The sequence below is a fragment of the Mirounga leonina genome, unplaced genomic scaffold (genome assembly GCF_011800145.1).
Source record: "Mirounga leonina isolate KUSES-001 unplaced genomic scaffold, KU_Mleo_1.0 Mir_418, whole genome shotgun sequence".
NCBI lineage: Eukaryota > Metazoa > Chordata > Mammalia > Carnivora > Phocidae > Mirounga > Mirounga leonina.
In genome coordinates, this window is record NW_023270739.1 from 9,310,455 (window position 1) to 9,319,555 (window position 9,101).

Here is a 9,101-nt window from a genome sequence, read left to right on the forward strand (position 1 = left end):
TGTCACAGTGGTGGGAGATGCTACAGTGGAGTTAGAGTTTCCCGAAAATACAGGGGCACGTGTCTATAGGATGTGGGTGTGGGTATTTCCCTATAAGGGAAATAGTCTGAGTCAAAGACTGCAAAAAGGTTAGTGTTTTGAATAAATTGACTGCAGTTAAGGTTAAATGGAATATGAAGTACCATCCTTGCTCTTGCTTTACAAGATCGTTTCCGAATCCTTTAAAAACGTTTTTTAAAAGTTTTATTTATTTAAGTAATCTCTACCTGCAGTGTGGGGCTCGAACTCATGACCCCGAGATCAAGAGTCACGTGCTCTTCCGACTGAGCCAGCCAGGTGCCCCTAAAAACTTTTTAAGATGGTAAGATGTGTGAAATATGTATTTTGTGGTAAAGATAACTTTTTTTTTTTTCAACATAGGAGGGAACACAGACTCATTTATCCCTCTGTGAGGCCACAGCTAGGCTGTAAGTGTACCTCTGGGTTCTCCTGCCTGGGAAATATTATATCCCAGGGCCAAGAAAACCCCCTTCAGGAAATCTCGTGAAGGTTAGATGTCCCTCCTTAACAGCCCCTGGCTCTCAGTGTGGTGCAGAGTCACAGGAAAGCCCTTTGGAGTATGAAGCTCAACTACTTCCTCTGGGTGACCATCGGCTTTTACTTGAGCCTCCTTTCCTCCAATCTATGCAGTAGGGATTTTAACCTGACCCCACAGGGGTGTTATGAAGATGAACCGAGCAGGTGCTAAACAAATAGGAGTTCCCTTGCCGTCCTCTAGCCCGTGCACAACCTGTGTAACTGTATAGAGCAGTATCCTCTCCTTGAACTGAAAGACCCCACCCCCCATTCAATCAAAGATTATATGTATTTGAGGCATGCAACATGATGGTTTGATATGCACTGTGAAGTGATTACCACAGTCAAACTCATTAGTACATCTATCAACTCTCCCAGTTACCTTTTTGGGGGTTGGGTGCAGTGAGGACACTTAGGATTTACTCTTTTAACAAATTTTAAGAATAAAATAGAGTATTATTAACTATAGTCACCATGCTGTACATTAGATCCCCAGAACTTACTCATCTTATAACTGAACGTTTGTACCCTTTGACCAATCCCTCCCCATTTTTCCTACCCCCACTAGCCCTTGGTAATCACGGTTCTACTCTCTGGTTCAATGAGTTCAAGGTTTTAGGATTCCACATATAAGTGCCATCATTAACAGTATGTATCTTTCTCCATTTGGCTCATTTCACTTAGCATAATGTTCTCTAGGCTCATCCATGTTGTTGCAAATGGCAGGATTTCCTTCTTTTTTATGGGTGAATAATATTCCATTGTACATATATACTATATCTGCTTTATCCATTTGTCTATAGAGGGACACTTAGGTTGCTTCCATATCTTGGCTATTGTAAACAATGCTGCAATGAACACGGGAGGGCAGCTGTGTCTTTGAGATACTGATTTCATTTCACTTGGATATATACCCAGTAATAGGATTGCTAGATCACATGATTCTATTTTTTCCTAAATTTTAAAATGTACTTTTTTGTCCCCATGCCTTCCGCTACTACTTTAAAAAATATTTTATTACGTAAGTATAGTTGATATACAATGTTGTATTAGTTCCAGGTACACAACATAGTGATTTGACAATTCTATACATTACATAATGCTGACCACAGTGTAGTCACCACCTATTATTACAATATTATTATTATTATTTTAAAGATTTTACTTATTTATTTGAGAGAGAGCACAAGCAGGGGGATCGGCAGGCACAGGGAGAGGGAGAAGCAGGCTCCCTGTTGAGCAGGGAGCCCGATGCAGGGCTCGATCCCAGGACCCTGAGTTCATGACCAGAGCCAAAGGCAGATGCCCAACCGGCTGAGCCACCCAGGTGCCCCTATTGTTACAATATTATTGGCCATTATCCCTATGTTGTACTTTTTATGTCTGGGACTTGTTTATTTTATAACTGGAAGTTTGTTACTTCTTAATCCCCTTCCCCTATTTTGCCCATCCCCCACCCCTCCCCTCTGGTAACCACCAGTTTTTTCCCTCTGGATTTATGAGTCTGTTTCTGTTTTTTGTTTGTTTGTTTGTTTTTTGTTGTTGTTCATTTGTTTTGTTTTTTAGATTCCATATATAAGTGAAATAATATGGTATTTGTTTTTCTCTAACTGTCTTATTTCACTTAGCATAATACCCTCTAGGTCCGTTCATGTTGTTTCATTTTTAATTTTTTGAGGAAATTCCATACTGTTTTTCACACTGGCTGTATCAGTTTTCATTTCCACCAACAGTGCACAAGGGATCCCTTTCCTCCACACCCTCGCCAATATTTGCTATCTGTGGCTATTTTGATGATAGCCATCCTAGTAGGTGTGAGGTCATACCTCATCGTGGTTTGGATTTACATTTCCCTGATGATGAGTGATGTTGAGCACCTTTTCATGTACTTGGCCATCTGTGTGTCTTCTTTGGAAAAATGTCTTTTGTCCCTTGCCCATTTTTTAATTGGGTTCTTTGTTTTTTTGTTTTGTTTTGTTTTTCTTTGTTATTGAGTTGTAAGAGTTCCTTATATATTTATCAGATACATGGCTTGCAAATATTTTCTCCCATTCTTTGCATTTTGTTGGTGGTTTCCTCTGCTGTGTGGAAGCTTTTTAGTTTGATGTAATTACTTCTTTATTTTTGCTTTTTTTTTTTTTAAAGATTTTATTTATTTTTTAGAGAGCGAGCGAGAGAGAAACAGCATGAGAGGGGAGAGGGTCAGAGGGAGAAGCAGGCTCCCCGCCGAGCCGGGAGCCCGATGTGGGACTCGATCCCAGGACCCTGGGATCATGACCTGAGCCGAAGGCAGATGCTTAACCATCCGAGCCACCCAGGCGCCCTTATTTTTGCTTTTGATGTTATATCCAAATAATTATTGCCAAGACCCATGTCAAGGAGGTTTTTCCCCTTTGTGTTCTTCCAGGCATTTTATGGTTTCAGGTCTTACATGGAAGCCTTTAATCCATTTGAGTTAATTTTTGTGAGTGGTGTAAGATAAGGGCTCAATGGAAACCCTTTTGCATGTGAATATGCAATTTTCCCAGCACCATTGATTGAAGAGACTATCCTTTTTCCATTGTGTATTCTTGGCACCCTCGTAATAGATTAGTTGGCTACATATGTGCGGGTTTCTTTCTGGACTCTATTCTCTTCCATTGGTCTATGTGTCTATTTTTATGCCAGTTCACACTATTTGATTACTATAGCTTTATAATACAGTTAAAAATCAGGTCATGTGATGCTTCCAGCTTTGTTCCGCTTTGTCAGGATTGGTCTGGCTATTTGGGGTCTTTTGTGGTTCTGTACACATTTTGGGATCACTTTTTTTTTTTTTTTCTGTTTCTGTGCAACATGCCATTGGAATTTTGACTCGAATGACTGCAAGACTCTTGATTATCCTCATGCTTTAGAGGTAGGTCATATATATCAATGCCACATGATTCATTTGAGTAATTTCCTACTGAGAATTTACAAGGTTGTGTAGATGTTCCTAATTGAGAGCTCTGAAAATGGGGGTGAGGGAACACAAAAACCTTAGAGAATATTTTATTTTATTTTTATTTTTTTTAAAAGATTTTATTTATTTATTTGAGAGAGAGAGAATGAGAGACAGAGAGCATGAGAGGGAGGAGGGTCAGAGGGAGAAGCAGACCCCTGCCGAGCAGGGAGCCCGATGCGGGACTCGATCCCGGGACTCCAGGATCATGACCTGAGCCAAAGGCAGTCGCTTAACCAACTGAGCCACCCAGGCACCCTAGAGAATATTTTATTTACACCCCCTAGAAAATTTCAATGTAAGCATATGCTAACTAAGGTGTACTTAGCATCTACTATGTACCAGGTGGTGCTAGGTGATTCTCTTTGCCTCTGTTTCCCATTGACAAAATAGGAATAGTAACAGTGTCTACCTCCTAAGGCTGTCAGGAGGGATCAATGGGTAATATTCATGAAGTGCTTCTAATGGCACATAGTATTGTACCTTTGCTTCATAGATCAATATATAGGCACTGACCCATGCAGCAACTTTGCAAACTAGGTTTATGGCTTCCAATCGTCAGATAAGGGAACTAGGCCTGAGCCTAAGATTATTGACCTTTGTCAAGGGAGAGAGACTCTACCATCTCTTTCTACTCAGTCGTGGGGGTAATCATGGATTCCCAGAACCACAAGGGTGCACAGGGCTGTAGGCCACTGGATGCTAGAATATGCCATACCTTTCTGCTCTTCTCCACAGTGTTCTCCCACCCCACTCACCCAAGCGCCACCACTCTGGCCTTCCTTGCATCTGCGAACATGCCCAAACTATTCTCCCTGCAGAGCCTGCGGACTTGCTGCATTGAATGCAGGGGACACTGCTCTGATCCTCTCAGAGCAGGCTTCCTCCCATTGCTTAGGCCTCAGCTCAAGTGTCTTGATCCCACAGAAGCTTCTCTTGCTCATCCTAACTCAGTTAGCCCCTGTCCTCTTACTATCACATCACGCATTTAAAATCACTATAGTTCTCTGAAATTATGATGTTTATTTTTGTCTGCTCAGTTCTTATCTGTTTGTCTTTCCTCCCCATCAGAATATAAACTCCAATACAGAAGGGAGTTTAACTTGCTCACTATTGTTTTTCTACCTTCACCTTCAGATAGTGCTTTGAACGATACAGATTCTCAAATATTTACTAATTGACTGAATACTACACTCCTGAGGGCCCGTTCAGCTTCGGGTCAGATGCACGTGCTGCCAGGGAGCTTGTTCCTTCCTGAGGCCGTCTGCTCTTCTGTCTATGACTTTGACTGTTAGAAATTTCCTTCTTTAACTGGATTAGTTCTGCTCCTTTGGTACCCACAGAATAAATCTATTCCTATTATCTTTGGAGATGAGCTTCAGTTGGTGGCCCCATTTTTGGTTTGTCAAAAGCTTCTCTTTGTCCTTCTTTTTCCCCTTTCACATGGCCTTTCAGGTAAGACATAAAAATGGAGGTTGTGCCCCCCTGCCTTTATCTTCCGAAAGTATCCACTGATGGCAGACTGCCAACTGCTAAGTGCAATGACCTGTCCTAACCAGGGGGCTTGTAGTGTCATGGAGCAGAAACCCACTCAGTCTTTCAGGCCAAGAATGAGAAGGAAACTTGGACAAATAGGCTCATGTTTCTAGAGGCTTATTGTGCTATTAATAGATTTCCTGTGGGAGTGAAAATGTTCAGTGGTCAAAGTCTGAGACACACGGGGTTTTACCGAGTTCAACTTTCCTGTAAATCCTGGTTTCTTTTCTGTAGATCTTTCAGAAACTTTGAGATGCCGTGGGCTCTCTAATTCTCTCTGAGGGACCCAGGTTACAGATTTCCCAAATGGATTCACCCTCGGAATGCTCTTCATCCAACACCTATGAACATCCAATGAACCATAGATGTATACAGGGTTTCTAATTTGGGAGATACTTTACTAGATGTTTCTAGCCTTTTTGGCTCTGAGATTTCATGATTCTGGAGAGGAGCCAGCTAGGGATAGAACGTTTTTCTCCTAAATCCACAAGGAGAGGGCTGCCTTGTCCCCATCTGATGAAGGGGCAGGCACACCGATGGGGTGTTTACATTTTTCTCTTTTCCCATCACCATGGGCAGCCATTTTCCTCGTCTTCTCTTGTCTATCCCCATCCCCCAACCAGGTTCTTAGTTTATGACCCCCTTCAAATAACATCTCAAGATTCTTGGGGAGATAAGATCACCAGGTAATTGTTTAGGAGCTGTAAAAAGACTTAAATTGGTTAGGATTCTAATTACCACAAAATGATTTTATTGCCTCCTGGTGATAACAGGGCTGTAACCTTCCTACCCTGGGGAGTACAGGTCCCCACCCCCAGGGTCACACAGCGGTCAGGGCCCTGGCAGCTGGGGAAGAGGAGAGATGCCTTCTTCTCCCAAACACCCACTCTCTGACTGCACCAGGGAGCAGCCTGGGCTGGTGGAGGTGACCCCATTGGGACCTCATCAACTCCTCCTCTCCTTCCGTCACTCCGTTGACTTCCCGGGGATCTTGGCAGGTGGCCAGTGGCAGGAGCCACTCTCTGAGTCTACATACTTATCTGTAAGGACTTCACTTCTACTCCATATGGAGTTCTGGAGGCTAGTCCTGTTGGTTTAGCCTAACTATCCAGAAGTCTACCATGGTGGGCAGTATTGTGGGGGAAAGCATATACAAAACTAGTCATAATGCAATATTTATTCATTCACCTATCCATCCATTCTCAAATATTTACTGAGCATTTACCATATGCTGGACAGCATATGTGTCTCTGTAGACTTAGACATGCATACATGTGCCATTGATCCACTCATATGATGAATAATAATGTGTACATACGCAGGGGGTCAAAGGCAAATCTGAGTTTAAACGAGACCTCTGCTATGTGATACGGAATAAACTGTGTCCCCCTCTGACACTTACAAAGCCTACGTCACGGGACTGGTGTGAGAATGAAAGCGTCTGGCACATAGTAGGTCCTCAAACACACGGGAGCCACTGTTATCCTAATAGAGGTACACCATATTGCAGGAGTAAAAAGGAAGATCCACTATAAAAGATAAGATATAACTGATCTTTGTTATTGGTCTATAAAGATAACGTAAGCTCTTTCTAAACTTCCAAATCACATGCATGTAGTAGCCACCAGCATGTTCTAAGCACTTGTAGGATGTTATTATTTCAAAGGGGAGATGGAGGGCAATGGGGGAGGGCACGGTTGAGTCGGGCCTTGAAGCATGAGTAGATTCCAACTGCTGGGTTGAGGGGAGGGCATTCCTGGCCGAGGAACGCTCAGGGCAAAGGGCCTGAGATAGGAATGTACCTGGTGCCTTCTGGGAGCCTCACATGATGTCTTGTGGCTGACACGCAGGGCTCTTAAAGAGCTGTGCTCGAAGAAGAGGTTGGAGAAGGGGGGCAGAGAAGGGACCTTTGGAAAACCTTGTCTATTAGTTCTTTGCACTGATCTTAAACTTACCTTCCTGTAATTTCACTTAGGTCCCGTGTTGTCCACTGGGGCTGCACAGAGCTAACCTTCCTTTTTAGTCCAGACAAGCTCTTCAAACACTTGAGTGCATGCTTAGGTCTCCCAGAAACCCTCATCTGCCTCCCAAGCATCCCTGGCTCCTTCACACCACCCTCGGGAGACCTGGTTTTGAGAAGCTGTGCCTTCCAGATCTTTTCTTTTCTGTTCTTCCTTTTGACTTTTTAATAGATGAATGGCTTCTGTATTAAAATATTTTTAGTATGGAAATTTTCTAGTGTATACTAAAGTAGAGAAGAGAGCTTATGAACCCCCACGTGCCTGTCAACAAGTCTCAACAATTGACATTTCTCCAGCCACGTTTGCTCTATTCCCTCCTTCCCTCTTCTGCTTGTGCATTTGTTTGCTGGAGTATTTTCAAGAAAATCCCAACCATTTTCAAGCAAATCCCAAGATTTTAGTCTCTAATGAAAAGGGATGTTAGAAAACCAGACCATATTGTTTTGATAATCAACACAATTAATAGGAAGTTACAGTATTTTTAAAAAATGTTTTATTTATTTATTCATGAGAATCAGAGAGAGAGAGCGAGAGAGAGAGAGGCAGAGGGAGAAGCAGGCCCCCCGATGAGCAGGGAGCCCGATGCGGGACTTGATCCCAGGACCCTGGGATCATTACCTGAGCCGAAGGCAGACGCTTAACCATCTGCGCCACCCAGGTGCCCCAGAAGTTACAGTATTTTTGATTACTCAGTCTATATTCAGAATTCTTGATGGTATCTAAGCTTTTTTTATAGTTGTTTTTTAAAAATCAGGATGTAAAGAAGATTCCCATCTTGCATTTGCTTGTTGTATCTTCTAAGCTTCTTTTTATTCTGTAACACTTCTGTCCCCATTTTTTTTCCATCTGCCATAGATTTGTTGGAGAAACAGAATCATTTGTCCTGTTGACTAGCTTATATTCTGAATATGGCTGATTGTTTATTCGTGGTATTTAATTTGTTCTTCTATCCTCTATACTTCCTGTATCTAGGTAGTTAAGTCTAGAGCATGATTGGAGTCAAGTGCAATTTTTAAGGCAAGAACAACTCACAGATGGTGCTGTGTGTTCCCCTCCCCACTGCCTTACATCAGGATTCACACCGTGGTGGGTTGATCCACTCTTAGTGAGACCAAGGCTGTTGGGGGTTCAGATGGTGTCAGCCTCATCTCCCCACAGGTCATCACTGCTGAACAGAGTCCAGTTGGCCTATTCTTCTCTCATAAGAGGAAGCACCAGAAGGGAATGCATCACTACCTCTGGGGTTGGATTACAGAGAAGAGTATCACCTCCTTCAGTCTGCACCTAATGCTTCTACTCATGCAGCTGAAGGCTCCATTAATTCATTTGGGGGCTGCAGCACCCTGCTAACTTCCACCGAGTTCAGCTTTGAATAAACCACCTACACCTTTTTCTCATGGACCACTGATAAGCCATCTTTCTTCCTGGAACCTTCTGGTTCCAAGGGAACTTTCTATTTATATTATATATTTATATATATAAACTTTATATCTATATTATTTATGATATTTACATATATTATATCTATATTATATTATTCAGAGTGAAGTTTTGTCTTGTTTCAGCCAATCTTCAAGGTTCATTTCAATTGTGATTTTGTCATTATAGGAAGGCTGATAGGAGGAGGGACTGCCAAGAGCAGTGATTTAAGGTCTTCCTCTTTATAGCTGAAGGAAGTGAAGTGCAGAGAAATTTTTGTTTTTAGTTAAGTTGCTCAGGATCATGTGCTATGGGGCTGATGGTTACTCAGGCGACCGCCATAAACTGCACTTCTGGATCTTCCTTCAGTTGTGTAGTCCCCGCCCACATGGGTGCCGGGCGTGGCCATGTGACTTTCTTTGGCCAATGAGACGTTAGCAAACAATGTTCGCATGGGCTCCCTGAGCACTTAGCAGGTGCGTGTCTTCCGGGAGTGCTGGGTTTGGGAAGGCTGTTGGGGAAGGACCTCGAGAGCAAGGATGTGGGCTGATGGGCAGGGACCTTGAGAG